The sequence below is a fragment of the Scyliorhinus torazame genome, chromosome 5 (genome assembly GCF_047496885.1).
Source record: "Scyliorhinus torazame isolate Kashiwa2021f chromosome 5, sScyTor2.1, whole genome shotgun sequence".
Classification (NCBI taxonomy): Eukaryota; Metazoa; Chordata; class Chondrichthyes; order Carcharhiniformes; family Scyliorhinidae; genus Scyliorhinus; species Scyliorhinus torazame.
In genome coordinates, this window is record NC_092711.1 from 214,547,419 (window position 1) to 214,562,718 (window position 15,300).

Below are 15,300 nucleotides of genomic sequence, written 5' to 3' on the forward strand. Positions count from 1 at the left end.
GTTTGGTCACCTGATGAAGACGCTATGCTCCAAAAGCTAGTGATTCCAAACCAACTTGTTGGGCTTCAACCTGGTGTTGTAAGACTTCTTACTGAGCCCTCCAATTCCAGGTTTCTTCTCTCCTGCACTCGCTGCTCTTCCCACACTCGCTGATCCTCCAATCACAGGTTTGCTCCCTCCCGGACTTGTTGCTCCTCCAATCATTGGTTCTGTGAGGTGCAACGACAGTGGGAGAGAGGGAAACTGTGATTGGAGGAGTAGCTCCTCACGGATTCTGACTCCTTCACATAGGGGCAACTTTTTCCTGTTTTGCCATCACCGTCATTTATTTACCATGGGCTTTTTAGGTGTCTCGGGGGTGGATTTACTGACCGTCCTGGACCCTGATGTCAACCACCCAATTAGCCAAATAGAAATGGTGTAAAATATACTTAAGTGGGACTGATTGAATAGCTCAAACAATTAGTCAGCTCAGGCACAATGCGTGGAATGGTCTCCTTCTGTACTGCAAAATTCTGTCATTCTGGAACTTTCTATGGAGCCTGGACACTGGGGTAATCAATAGCAAAGCCCATGAATGCCATCAGGTTTAGGAATCAGATTGTTTAGTCTGCCAATGCAAAACCATAAATTTAGGTTTAAAAGTAGTTTTAAAAATGAAGTGCACCACTTACTTTGGTCAGATATTTCAGACTATTTGATTCAATGTCAATTGAACTGCATCTGATTGAAAAACATTTTCTTGCACAAAACATTCTTCAGTTCTTATTGCTGAAAATGAAGGAAAAGTGCAGCCGAACTATGAAAAACTTGGGGTGGGATTCTCCGACCACCCGTCGGGTCGGAGAATCACCGGTGGGGCGGCGTGAATCCCGCCCCGCCGCCGGCTGCCGAATTCTCCGGCGCCGGTTTTCGGGCGGGGGCAGGGATCGCGCCACGCCGGTCGGGACCGTTGGTAGCCCCCCCCCGGCAATTCTTTGTGCCCCGATGAACCGAGCAGCCACCCGTTTCCGGCTAGTTCCGCCGGCGTGAGATGGACAAGGTCCAGCCCGGCAGGACCAGGCTTGTCGGCCGTTTAGAGGGGACCTCGGGGGTGTGTGGGGGGATCTGGCCCGGAGGCGGGTGGTGGGGGGTGGGGGGGTGGTGGGGTGGGGGAGGGCCACGGCGGCCTGGTCCGCGATCGGGCCCACCGATCTGCTGGCGGGCCTGTGCCGTGGGGGCACTCTTACCCTCCACGCCGGCCTCTGTAAGGCTCCACGGCGCGGAGAAGAAACCCCCTGAGCATGCGCAGGAAACACGCTGGCGGTTCTGCGCATGCACCAGAACATGCCGGCAGTCCTGCGCATGCGCCAACTCACGCAGGCCGGCGGCGGCCCTTCGGCGCCAGTTGGTGCAGCGCCAACCCCTCCAGCGCTGGCCGAGCCCCCGGAAGTGCTGAGGATTCCGCAACTTCCGGGCGGCCCGACACCGGAGTGGTTCGCTGCGTTCTATCCGCCGGTACGGGCCACCCCCGCCAATTGCGGGAGAATCCTGCCCCTGATTGGGCTTAATAGTTTTTTTCCCCAGTCCTATTATTCATACAAAGAATTACAATTCCTTCTACCATTTAAGAAGTCAATAGCAGGTTTGCCAAAATATGGAAACATAAATTGTTCAGTGTTCATTGCATGACATAATATTCAATTAAAGCGCCTACAGTTGAAATTTAATGGTAATTTACCCAGTAATTTCAAGTCATATTGTGGCTGTGGCAGATTTATATTGAAATGAAAAAATTGGAGAATTCACTTCCAGCATTTAATGCTCGGTGCAAAGTTAATCACTGTCATCAATTCACAGATTGGAGTCTGGTAACTCCATGAATTATCCATTCCTTATAAATTAGTCATGATCGTGAGTGTGAGCAAGAACCAGCACAGAGACCCAATGCATACCTCAGAGTCGACAGGCTGGATTTTATGAGCTCTCAAAGGTCTGGCTGGGAGGCAATAGAGGAGAAGGGCCTATAAAATGGCGAGTGAATGGGGAGTGGAGTGGCCGTCATATTCCCAGTGCCACGCGATTTTATCAGTGAGGGAAGAGGTACAGGATAACCCTCCTGGCCAAAGGTCAATTATGCCAATTATAGATATTTGGGGGTCCAGGTGGCCAGGAGCTGGGGGGCCCTGCATAAGCTTAACTTTACAAGGCTGGTGGAGCAAATGGAGGAGGAGTTCAAGAGGTGGGACGCGCTGCCGCTGTGCAGTCAATCAAAATGATGGTGCTCCCAAGGTTTTTGTTCCTGTTCCAGTGCCTCCCCGTGTTTATCCCGAAGGCTTTTTTCAGGCGGGTTAACAGGAGTATAATGGGGTTTGTGTGGGCGCGAGGGACTCCGAGGGTGAGAAGTGTGTTCCTGGAGCGGAGTAGAGATAGGGGGAGGCTGGCGCTGCCCAACCTCTGTGGGTACTACTGGGCCGCCAATGCGACAATGGTGCGCAAGTGGGTGGTGGAGGGGGAGGGGGCTGCATGGAAGAGGCTGGAGACGGCGTCCTGTGTGGGTACGAGTCTGGGGGCGCTGGCAACGGCGCCGCTGGTGCTCCCTCCAAGGAGGTATACCACGAGCCCGGTGGTGGTGGCGGCCCTCAAAATTTGGGGGCAGTGGAGGCGGCATAGGGGGGAGGTTAGGGCCTCGGCGTGGACCCCATTACGGGGGAACCACCGATTCGCCCCAGGAAGAACAGGTGGAGGGTTTTCGGGGTGGCACAGGGCAGGGTTACGAAAGTTGGGGGACCGGTTTGTGGACGGGAAGTTCGCGAGCTTGGGTGAACTGGAGGAGAAGTACGGGCTCCCCCCGGGGAACACATTCAGGTACTTACAGGTAAGGGCGTTTGCCAGACGGCAGGTGGTGGAATTCCCACGGCTACTGCCACACACAGTACAGGACAGGGTGCTCTCAGGGGGGTGGGTGGGAGTGGGGAAGATCTCGGAAACTTACCAGGTGATGCAGAAGGAGGAAGAGGCCTCGGTAGTGGAGTTGAAAGGTAAGTGGGAGGAGGAGTTGGGAGAGGAGATCGAAGAGGGGACGTGGACAGATGCCCTAGGGAGGGTGAACTCTTCCTCTTCGTGCGCGAGGCTCAGCCTCATACAGTTTAAGGTGCTGCACAGGGCACACATGACCGGGACAAGGATGAGCAGGTTCTTTGGGGGTGAGGACAGGTGTGTTAGGTGCTCAGGGAGCCCAGCAAATCACACCCATATGTTCTGGGCATGCCCAGCGCTGGAGGAATTTTGGAAGGGCGTAGCGAGGACGGTGTCAAGGGTGGTAGGATCCAGGGTCAAACCGGGCTGGGGGCTCGCAATATTTGGGGTGGCAGAGGAGCCGGGAGTGCAGGAGGCGAAAGAGGACGGAATTCTGGCCTTTGCGTCCCTGGTAGCCCGGCGAAGGATTCTCCTTCAGTGGAAAGATACGAGGCCCCCGAGCGTGGAATCCTGGATCAGCGATATGGCAGGGTTCATTAAATTGGAGAGGGTGAAATTCGCCTTGAGAGGGTCGGTACAAGGGCTCTTTAGGCGGTGGCAACCGTTCTTAGACTTTCTGGCAGAACGATAGACATTGGTCAATGGCAGCAGCAGCTCGGGGGGTGGGGGTGTTTACTTTATTTTTGTTTATGTTATTTACACTGGAAGGGTCTGAGGGGGTGTATACACCTGTTGTCTTAAGTCGGGATGTTAATGTTAATTTATTATTTAGGTACGGGGGGGGAGGGGTTTGGGGGGTTGCTTTTTTAGATTGTGTTTTGTACTTAACCCTGTTGGGTTCTTTTTCTTTCTCATTTTGTTATTGATATTTTATGAAAACCTTTAATAAAAATTATTTTTAAAAAAAAATTATGCCAATTATATAGTCAATTAAGGGCCTCTTTACATCACCGCTGGCATTTTCCATTCAATACCAGCAGTCTCTCAATAAGCTGAGTGAGGGGTGGTGGTGGTGGTGGTGGTGGTGGTGGTGGGGAGGAGGGGGGGGGGGGGGCAGGGGGCTTTCCCTTATTCATGCACTCTGCAGCCCTGGAGTGGCAATGGCTGTTCCCTTGGCAGTCCTTCATGCAAAACAGCCTCCCATCCACGCACCCCAGACATACTCTCTTCCACCTTCTTCCATCAGGAAAGAGATACAAAAGTTTGAGGTCTAACCAACTGAAGAACAGCTTCTTCCTTGCTGCCATCAGACTTTTGAATGGACCTACCTTGTATTAAGTTGACCTTTTCTCTACACCCTAGCTATGACTGTAACATTACATTTTGTAGTCTCTCCTTCCTTCCCTTTGTACGGTGTGCATTGTCTGGATAGCATGCAAGGAACAATACTTTTCACTGTATACTAATACACGTGACAATAATAAATCAAATCAAATATCGAACCCCTGCCCTCACCAACATCAACCCACTCCCACTTACGTGATTTCAGGCGAGGGTGGGGGAGCAGTAGGCTTCCTCAGTCTCCTTTTTTTCCAGCCACAATCCCAGAAGTAGCCTCTGCTCTCAGATTTGCTAGGCCTCTTGACTGATTGGGGATCCCACTAAGGGAAGGCAGATTGCCCGATCCCTGAGAAATGCAGTTGGCAGCAAAAGAAGCCAGATCGTCCCTGGCTCTCCGGCCTGTCGTCAGGAGCCCCACCAGCTCAAACAAATTCAGCCCACTAAATGGCAGTTGGGCCTGGGGTCCTGGGCCAAATAAGTACCCTTCCCCATCCAGGTACACAGCTGTCAAGAGCAACAACTAATTACCATCCCAACTGCGGACAGCTGACGCAGTGGAGTCCTGCCGGAATTGAAATTGACTACTTGCTCCATTGCTCAGTACTACGCCATGATCCCCCCCCCCACCCCAACTCCAAGAGGCTTTGGGGGCAATTCTCCAATACGGAGCCCAAGTGTTCGCGCCGTCGTGAACGCCGTTGTGTTTCACGACGGCGCGAACCGGGCCCGGGTACGAACGATTCTGGCCCCCACAGGGGGCCAGCACGGCGCTGGAGTGGTTCATGCCGCTCCAGCCTCCTTTCCGCCGCGCCAACCCGCGCATGCGCGAGGGACTTCTTTAGCGCGCAGGCCCCGACTCAACATGGCGTCGGTGTTCAGGGTCCGGCCGCACCAGAAAGTAGGCCCGCGGGGGGGAGAGGCCGGCCCGCCGATCGTTGGGCCCCGATCGCGGGCCAGACCCCATCGCAGGCCCCCCCCGGCGAAGGAACCCCCCTCCCCCCCACCACCACAGGCCGCCCCTCCGACCGTTCCCGCAGAGTTCCCGCCGGCAGCAACCAGGGGTGAACGGCGCCGGCGGGACTCTGCCGTATCAATGCGGCAGCTAGGCCCAATTGGGCAGAGGAATCGGCGGCCCTGCCGATTCCAGCGGAGAATTCCGCCTCGGAGAATGGCGCGCCGGCATCGTGGTGCGGCTGCGGCGATTCTCCGGCCCGGCGCGTGGCTCGGAGAATCACCCCCTTTCTGTGGTCATTTTCAGCAATAAAAACTGCATTTTAGCACACAACTGTCAAAGCCATCAATCTGAATGGTAAACACAATTATGGATTGTTAGGGAATCCCATTGGTCTTTGATGCATGTCAGAAATTCAGGCATCTGAATGCTCTCTGAATCAGCGGTCCGCAAATTACATGCAGCAACCTGCCAGGCTGTCTATATCGGTTCACGGGAGACAAAGCTTCCTCAGTCAGACGATCACCCTTAAAATATCAGCTCTGGGGCATTTGTTGCCCAATGTATGTGATGTCTGATGGACGGGCATCAGTGACGCAAGGCAGCTGGGTGTCGACAAAAACATTTAGGACCTGAGATTGCGCTATTAGATATGTCTCTTCCAATTAAAAAGGATAATTTCCTTCAAACAGCTATTTTAATCCGGGGAAATTCTAGCCCATTTCATCTCTGCGCTGGGCTCGTCAACACATCAAAGTGCCATTCGTTAACAGCTGTGTAATCCCCACAGCGACCATGGATTCACATACCAGCTCACAGTATTAATCAGCGAAAGATGTAGCCATGGCAATGGAGTTCACCGCTCAGAAAGAGTCACTGATTTGTGACTTGTCAATTCACTGCAGACTTCTGGAATCCTCCATGCATAAAATTACACGGCAGTCTCTTTTTACTATGTCCAGACTGTCACAGATTCTCTCGCCTCGACAACGGAATGCAAATGTATGGAAGAGGTTCCTGCTCATTGTCTTCCATCATTGCTCTCCCCAAAGCAAAGTCAATGCATAAGATAAAAATAGCAGTTGTTGGCAGGACAGAAGGCAGGTTGGCATTTGCTTTCGCACAATCTCTGTGTGAGCAAAGGTTTAGACTCGGGAAGTTTAATGGGTTTTGTTCTCTTTACAGATGCCTGTGTACCTGCTGGCTGTGTCTGCTTTCATTTCAAACTTGCAGAATGTTCAATTTTATTTCAGATCTCGCATGGATTCCTCACAGTTATTCAGAGATTTGTTGATTGATAACAATAGGGATGTTTACTTCATGTGAGTGATAGCTGGTGTAGAGCGACGAAACAAGCTAAATTCCATTTTTATTGAATAGTATTCTGGGATTATTCCGTTTGATTTGATCATTGAATTCTATGAAATTATTTGTGAAACCTGTAAATGACTGGCCTGAATTTTATATACAACCCTGTATCTCTGTGTTTAGTTTTAGTCCCTTATTGCTATAATGCCAGGAATACATAACAGGATGGTATTTTTAAAAATGTATTCGTTCATGGAATGTGGGCATTGTTGGCTAGGCCAGCATTTATTGCCCATCCCTAATTGCCCTTGGGGAGGTGGTATGAGCCGGCTACTTGAACTGCTGCAGATCATGTGGTGTAGGTACACCCACAGTGCTGTTAGTGAGGGAGTTCCAGGACTTTGACCCAGCGGCAGTGAAAGAATGCCGCTGTTTTTCCAAGTCAGGGTGGTGTGTGACTGGGACCGGAACCTGCAGGTGGTGGTGTTCCCACGCATCTGGATGCAGGAATGATGTTTCCTCTGGCTGGGGTGGTCCAGATCAAGGGTCACAGTCTCAGGATATGGGGTACGTCATTGAGGACTGAGATGAGGAGAAACCTCTTCACTCAGAGGGAGGTGAACCTGTGGCATTCTCTACCACAGAAGGGTTGCGGAGGCCAAGTCACTGAGTATATTTAAGATGGAAATAGATAAAATTCTAGACTCCAAAGGCGTAAAGGGGTTTGGGGAGAGCACTGGAGAATGATGTTGAGTTAGAGGATCAGCCATGATCATGTTGAATGGTGAAGCAGGCTTGAAGGGCCAAATGACCTACTCCTGTTCCTATTTCCTATGTTTTATCTGCTGCCTTGTCCTTCTAGGTGGTAGAGGGTGTGGGTTTGGAAAATGCTGTTAAAGGAATCTGTAACACCATATTAATATGTCATACCAGTTGGGGTTACATATCTGTGGGTAGGATTTCTGCAAAGTCTCCAATTCTCCAAGCTATAAGGCTGGAAGAATGAGAAAACAAGATACTAGGGGAAATCCCTGTGGAAAAAGATACCCCCTGAGACTAAGCAGGAGTGGATGGGAACAGTGAGACACAAGAGTTCCCTTGCCTTGACTTGAGATTTGACAGAAGTGGGGCATTGTCCTGGGGCTTGGTGACACTGGTGGTGAGAGGGGTGGTTTGTTTTGGCAGCCTGGCCAGATCCTTTGATTTTAGATTCACTGCAGAAGTGGAATTTGGGTTTTGGCAGGTAACTTGAATTTTGAATGATTATTTGACAAAACTGGCAAATTCCTGCTAACTGTCATCAGTGATGGCAGGGGCATTTAAAAAATATATATTTTTATTTCCCTCCTTTTTTTCCTTTCTTTTTTTATCTGGGCTGGTTTAGCACACTGGGCTAAATCGCTGGTTTTTAAAGCAGACCAAGGGAGGACAGCAACACGGTTCAATTCCCGTACCAGCCGTCCCGAACAGGCGCCAGAATGTGGTGACTAGGGGCTTTTCACAGTAACTTCATTGAAGCCTACTTGTGACAATAAGCGATTTTCATTTCATTCATTTTCACATTTTCATCAAATATACACCCAACAACAAATAAACAATAATAACAAATATAATGGCAATCCCCTGACCAACAGTTCCTTTATCCTACTAACCCCCAAACAACACCCAACATCTTAAATACAGAACAAGAAAGAAAGAAGAATCCACAGACATCCCATACATAATCACCAATAACCTATACATTCCAAACCCCCCAACCCCCCCTAATGTCCGATGTCATCCAATTCTTGAAAGTGCATGATAAACAAAGCCCATGAATTGTAGAACCCTTCCATCCTTCCCCTCAACTCAAGCTTCACCTTCCCGAGTTTTAAAAACTCCAGCAGGTCCTCCCGCCACGCTGAGGCACTGGCTGGAGAAGCTGACTTCCACCCCAACAGGACCCACCTTCGGGCTATCAGTGAGGCGAAGGCTAAGACATCTGCCTCCGCACCCGCCTCCAACTACGGCTGGTCCGACATGGCTCCCCGAATATGACTTCTAGGGGCCCTGGTTCAAGCCTCACGTGCACCACCCTCGAGGTAACCCTGAAGACCTCCCTAAGTACCACTCCAGTTTTGGACAGGCCCAAAACACATGAATGGGTTTTGTGGGGCTCCTCCCACAACATTCACATACATCCTCCACCCCCTCAAAGAGCCGGCTCATCCTCATCCTCGTGAGGTGCGCCTTATTCACCACCTTCAACTGTATTAGCCCCAACCTCGCATCCTCCAGAGCACCTCACACCACAACCTCTCCTCCATGCCCTCCCACAACTCTTCCTCCCACTTTGCCTTAATCCCCTCCAATGATACCTTCCTCCCCCAGAATCACCCATAGATCGCCGACACCGTCCCCCTCTCCATTCCCCCTGCCGTCAATACCTCCCCTACCAATGTGGAGGCTGGCGCTATCGGGAAGCTCTGAACCTCCTTCCTGGCGAAATCTTGGACCTGTATATATCTAAACATCTCCCCTTGCCCCAACACATATCTCTCCCCCATCCTCACAAACCGGCCCCCCAGAAACATCCTTTAATACCCTAAATCCGCTCTCCGGAAACTCCCTTCCCACTTCCCTGGCTCAAAACTATGATTTCCCCTTAATCGGCAGCTCCCTCGGCCCCTTGCCCAACTTAAAGCGCTGCCTCAACTGCCTCTAGATCTCCAAAGTCGCCACCACCACAGGACTCCCCGAATATTTTCCCGGGGCCATCGGAAGCAGAGCTGTTGCCAACGCCCTCAGCCCCGACCCCCTGCATAGACTCTCCTCCATTCTAACCCACCGAGAGTCCCCCCCCCCCGACCCAGCTCCTCACCTTTTCAGCATTCGCTGCCCAGTAATAAGATAGTAATACGGGAGACCCAACCCCCCTGACTGCCATCCTCTCTGCAGAAGCACCTTCCTAACCCTAGCCACCTACCCCTGTCCTCCCCCAGATTAAAGAGGTAATCATCCTCTCCACTTCCTTAAAAGATACCTTTGGTAAAAAAGATCGGCAGGCACTGAAAAATAAACAAAAACCATGGCAACACATTCATTTTAATCGCCTGCACCCGACCCGCCAATGACAGAGGAAGCCCCTCTCACCTTGCCAAGTCCGCCTTCACCCGCCCCACCAGACGAGTAAGATTATACCTACAGAGCCCCCCCCAATCCTGTGCCACCTGCACCCCCATGTATCTAAAGTGGGTTGCCCCCCTACGGAATGGCAGCCCCACCCCGGCCGGGATACCAGAAAATATTCACTTTTGGAGTTCAGCCTGACATCGGGCATTGTCATAGTGAATGATGGAGCAGGCTTGAGGGCAATATGGTCTACTCCTGCTCCTATTTCAATGTTCCAATCCTTGTCTAGACAACGATTTTGGTGCCAAATGTCTGCTGTTACGGATTTAGATTTAGTGCAAAAAGCCCAGTAATATGTTAAGTTCAAAGCTTTCTTGATTTCATTTTAATATCGATATGACAAGGGTGTTCTTGAATATGATGTTGATACACCTTAATTTCACAGGCCCCTTTATCTTGAAAGAAATTGGCAGATCAGTCTCAAATTATGGACTTTGCCTGAAAAATCAAATCCAATGCGAAACTGATTAATTTTACCCAAATTGATCCCTTTTAAGACCATTAACATTTATCATGAAAATAAGTCACTGTCCTACGCCTGGGAATGGGGCCAAAGAGAGAGGCAAAAATATACAAGGTGTACGGTTTCTCAGGATTAAAGTATATAAGTGTACTTGAAATATCTCAAAAGAGGCATGATGGATAAGCATTCAGTCACAGGTCTGAAGGGGTTTGAATGAAAAATAGCGAAGAATCGAGAAGTGTGATGTAGCAATTAACCACATTTTTCACCTGTGAGACAGCAGTACATTCTTAAATTGAAAGTATACTGCATTGTTGGATAATGATTCCATGCCTAACTATTAACACATTTGGACTACAACAACTGCCTCGCCTCAGATTCTCAACATTCATTCCAAACTGTAAGATACTTGGGCTGAATACCAGATTATAAACTGGCACTAAGTACAATAACATATTTCCAACATTAAAAGTCGGTTGATAGTATCGAACTTGATTATCATTGAATAAAGAGACATGCTGTTGATGTTTTTTGTCTTGCACTTGTGAGGACAGTTTGCAAGAATGCCAATAGTAAAAGGAACAAGGATTTCTACTGCATGAGAAGAGAGTGCTGACTGGTTGGCAAGTAGACTGTGATTGGTAGAGGTGTTGTCATGAAGAACGCACAAGGGAACAGTTAACTGCCAAGCTTTGTTCAAATTCAAACCAGACAGGTTGACACTGATTGGCCAAGTCTTTGCCATACGGAATGAACCAGGGAATGACTGTCTTCCAAGCTTTTGTTCAGTTGAAAAAGGTGCAATGTGTGGGTATGCTCTGCCTGGCTGCAAAGCACAAGGCTCATGTGTGAATATATGTAGTCTTGAGCATGCCTAAATGAGCCACACTCTGAGCCTGACTGATAATTTTAAATTGGGTTTCAGTGTGATTCTTAGCACAATTAGGATTGCTCAACAGGCGTTGTCCAATCGCACGTGGTATCACATCCAATCACAGCATGTCTCTTTTTTCCCCAATTTTCAATATTAGGGTCGAAGAAAATTGAGTTTATATATCCCAAATTTTAACAGACATTATTAATATGCAAAAGAAAACAAAAATAGCTACAATCATGGAGCTTTCCAACAACCTTAAGTGGTCAAGGACTAGATTTAATCTGGATAGACTTATTACTTATTGAAATACTTTTAAAACATTTTATCTATCTCTACTGCCTAGAGAATCTGCTGATCATTTAACTGAATGGCATGCCAGGTGGGTACAAAGGATAGTAAGAATGAGGTACATAGTTTGGAGGAAGATCATGTGTAGATCAGGTTTGGGAGAATGATAAAATCCATTCTCTGAAATGAATCAGTTGGATTTTCAAAAGAACCTGGCAAAATTTCACGGTTGAGATATTTATATTCTGACATGCGGGTACCATCAGGCCTGGCATTGGTAAGCCAAGGATGTCAGATTGAAACAATCAAATGGCATTAAAGCAGGAAGACCCATCTGCAGGATTCTCCATTAGCGGGACCCTCTACTTCGCCAGCAATGCACCCACACCCAGGGGTTTCCGACGGCGTGGGATTACTACAATGGGAAACCGCATTGACCGGCTGCCGGAACGGAGGATCCCGCTGCCGGCAGGAGCGCGCCGCTCTGGAAAATAGGGCTAGCGGGACGGAGAATCCCATCCCATAATACAATTTTACACTTCATTAGCCATAGGGGATGAAGCTGCAATGATGGGGCGAGTCCATCACTTGAAATTTATAGATGTGGGTGTATTAATTTTGGTCAAAACTCTAACCTAGTGATGGAAGATAAATGCCCTGTGTCACCTTTGCCATTTGAAAGTTAAAAGCAGGAGAAGTCACAGCCTTTTAATTTAGAAGATTAATTTAGGTTGGCACAGTGGTTAGCACTGTTGCCTCACAGCACCAAGCATCTAGGTTCAATTCCGGCCTGGGGTGACTGTCAGCGTGGATTTTGCACGCTCTACCTGAGTCTGTGTGGGTTTCCTCCGGGTGCTCCGATTTCCTCCCACAGTCCAAAGATGTGTAGATTAGGTTGATTGCCCTTTAATATCCAGGTCAGGTTATGGGGTTATAGGGTGGATGGGGGAGTGGATCTGAGTAGATTGCTCCTTTGGAGGGCCAGTGCAGACTCGATAGGCCGAATGGCCTCCTTTATCACTATACGAATTTGATGATTCTATGATTCTATAAGATTTGTGCAGTATGAAGAGCTTTTAGAGAAGTTTGAAGAATATGGAAGTACAGAAGTTTACAATTCAGACTGGTTCATGATTCAACAGCTAACTAACCAAAAGATCAGGATATAGTGTGTCTCCATGATCGGAGGTCACAGTGGGGAATTACTCCTGCAGGAATGCATCTTTGGAAATCACTTACAATACCTCTGCTATTTCCCCAGATGCAATCCCAAAAGTGGATTTTCCCACTAAGAATGCCTGGTTATGGAATCACTCCATTGGTCCAAGAGGACAAATAAATAGGATCACAGGAATTAGGAAAAGTAGGCAATTTAATCCTTCGAGCTTCTCTACCATTAAATCAGATCATGGCTGATTTCTTCCTAGTCTCAAATCCGCCTCCCCATCTGTTAGACATATCCCTTCAACCTGTTTTTTTAATCAAAAATATATCTATCTCTTTCAAGTACAAGGGGACATAGGTTTTAAAGTGTCTGGGGAAAAGTTTAGAACAGATGTGCAAGGCAAGTTTTTTACAGAGGGTGGTAAATATATGGAACATGCTGCCTGGGGAGATGGTGGGAGCAGGTACAATAGCATTTAAGGGGCATCTAGACAAATGTATGAATAGGGTAGGAATGGAAGGGTACGGACTCCGTAAGTGCATACGGTTTTAGTTCAGGCAGGTACCATGGTCGGCGCAGGCTTGGAGGGCTGAAGGGCCTGTTCCTGTACTGTATTGTTCTTTGTTCTCTTTCTTGAAAACATTTAATGACTCAGATTCCACCGCACTATGGGGCAGCAAGTTCCGCGTGCAATGTGCTATGTAGAAATCGAGAAAAGTCTGCTAAAGAACTAGATATTACAGACTACGCATCTAGTAGATGAACTGGTGCCAACAAAGTTGAACTGTTTCGATATTGCAGTAAAACTATCCCTTGATCAAGGTGGTTCCGAGTCATTATACAATATTGTAGGGTTGAACAAGCAGCACCTAAAATGCTGCTTGGAACCTGAACTTTGGTAGGCTTAGATTTCAATCCTCAAAACTAGCCAGAAACTATTGTTGTGCAATACTGAGGTGAAATGAGCACACCTTCATGCAGTCTGTGTGTTTAAATCCCACAATACACAATGGAAACAAGTATCAGGATAAATATGCTGATTATCTACTTTTAGCCGGCACAGTAGGCCAAAATCATCTGTTGTTCCCATTCCAACTTCAAACATGTTTTCCCATCAACGGTCCAAAATGACACTCCCTGTCTTATTTGTGCACTATTTCTTACACTAATTTGCTAGGTTTGTGCTCAAAAACTATCCATCCCTAATTTCAAGATATTTCCTTCTCAACTTATTGAATAAAGTTAGAATTGGACACACAGACCATGCACTGGCTGACCTATTGATATGACCAGAGAACCAGAGGGCAGGGCCTGCACTTGAAAGGGAGATAAATTCAAAACAAGCCCGTGGAGACAATATTTCAGTGAGAGAATGATCACTGTGTGGAACAAGTTCCCTTGGGTGACTCTCCAGAAGTCACTATTTTTGATTCATTTAGATGGAATTGGGTGGAGGTCTTTCAGAGTATAATATTTTGAAGGTCAACGCAGGATCAAATGAAAGTGTGACGAAAAGAAATGTCTGCCGGCTGGGGCAACGAAAGTTCCCACCCTCTTGACCATTTCCACGAGGACAGGGAAAGGAGCAGATCCTGAGACACACCCATTGTGCTGGTTTAGCACAGGGCTAAATCGCTGGCTTTGAAAGCAGACCAAGGCAGGCCAGCAGCACGGTTCAATTCCCGTACCAGCCTCCTCGAACAGGCACCGGAATGTGGCGACTAGGGGCTTTTCACAATAACTTCATTTGAAGCCTATTTGTGACAATAAGCGATTTTCATTTTCATTCCTATGAAGCAGGCTGTTGTGGTCTCATTGAAAGCACATCCCAGGTAGATCTTTTTAACTTTTCATGGAGGTGGCTGGGACTTTAACAGCTGTCGGGTTTTGTAGGTGAGAAGTATGGACTGGAGGTGTGATTAGTTTCAAAGATAAGTGTATGGTTTTGCATCCTTTCCAGTTAATCATTAAATGCTGTAATATGACTTTATCTGTGTTCACTGAGCTGAGTTATGCCAGTGCTTTGTTTAGAAGATGTAACTACCCCTCAAGCAATGTGTTTGCCAGATTGTTATTTCAATCAGCTGGGAGGCTGTCAAGTAAAACATAAGTATTCTAAATATGGAAAAGTCTTCAACTGAGTTTTAAAAAATCATCTAAGAGATATAAAATTGGAGTTTCAAACTATTGAAAGTGCAGCCGAGTATGATAACCATGTATGAAGGTTTAATGTTTTCCCAATGGTTTTATGTGTTCAGTCTTGAGATGTATTGAGTTAGCAATTATGAAGTCTGCTTGTTTACTCAGGAGTTTTATGGGTTTTTGGCTTCATTCCAACTGCCCACTAGTGTTACAAGTGCATGACATTTGAAGAGTCTATTCAGTTACTCGGCGAGTTTTATGGGCTATTCAATGGCTTCTTATTTTTCTCACTCATTATAGTAGATTTTGTGAATTTGGATCATAAAATAGATGATGGGTGAGGCTGTTGAGGGTGATGATTGGGTGAGGGAAAGGGGCTGAGGGTGGTGAACAGCGGTGTTCAAAATACTATGTTTGAAGAGTCGGTGATTGCCTCGGAAGCACCAGGCCGAGGCTTTTTGGCAACAGAGAGCAACTTTTTAACCTGCCCACTCTAGATTAGGTTTGCGTCCACTCCTATCTCCAGGCGAGTCAGGGCCTATACCTCTGGAAAGATCCTGCCTGCTGACAGTCTCAACATGAAAGTGGGAATTGCGACATTGGAATTATATCTATCTCCTGATTCCCACCCCAACATGAAAATTCAGCCCACAGCATATGAATAACTTGAACAGGATATCGGATAAGTACAAAAT

The 15,300-nt window shown here is 47.8% G+C and overlaps 1 protein-coding gene across 3 annotated transcripts in view; it reads right to left on the minus strand.

Moving 5' to 3' along the window:
- LOC140420938 (connector enhancer of kinase suppressor of ras 2) overlaps positions 1 to 15,300 on the minus strand; it is a 986,283-nt gene that overhangs the window by 428,420 nt on the left and 542,563 nt on the right. The gene's annotated exons all lie outside the window — the stretch shown is intronic.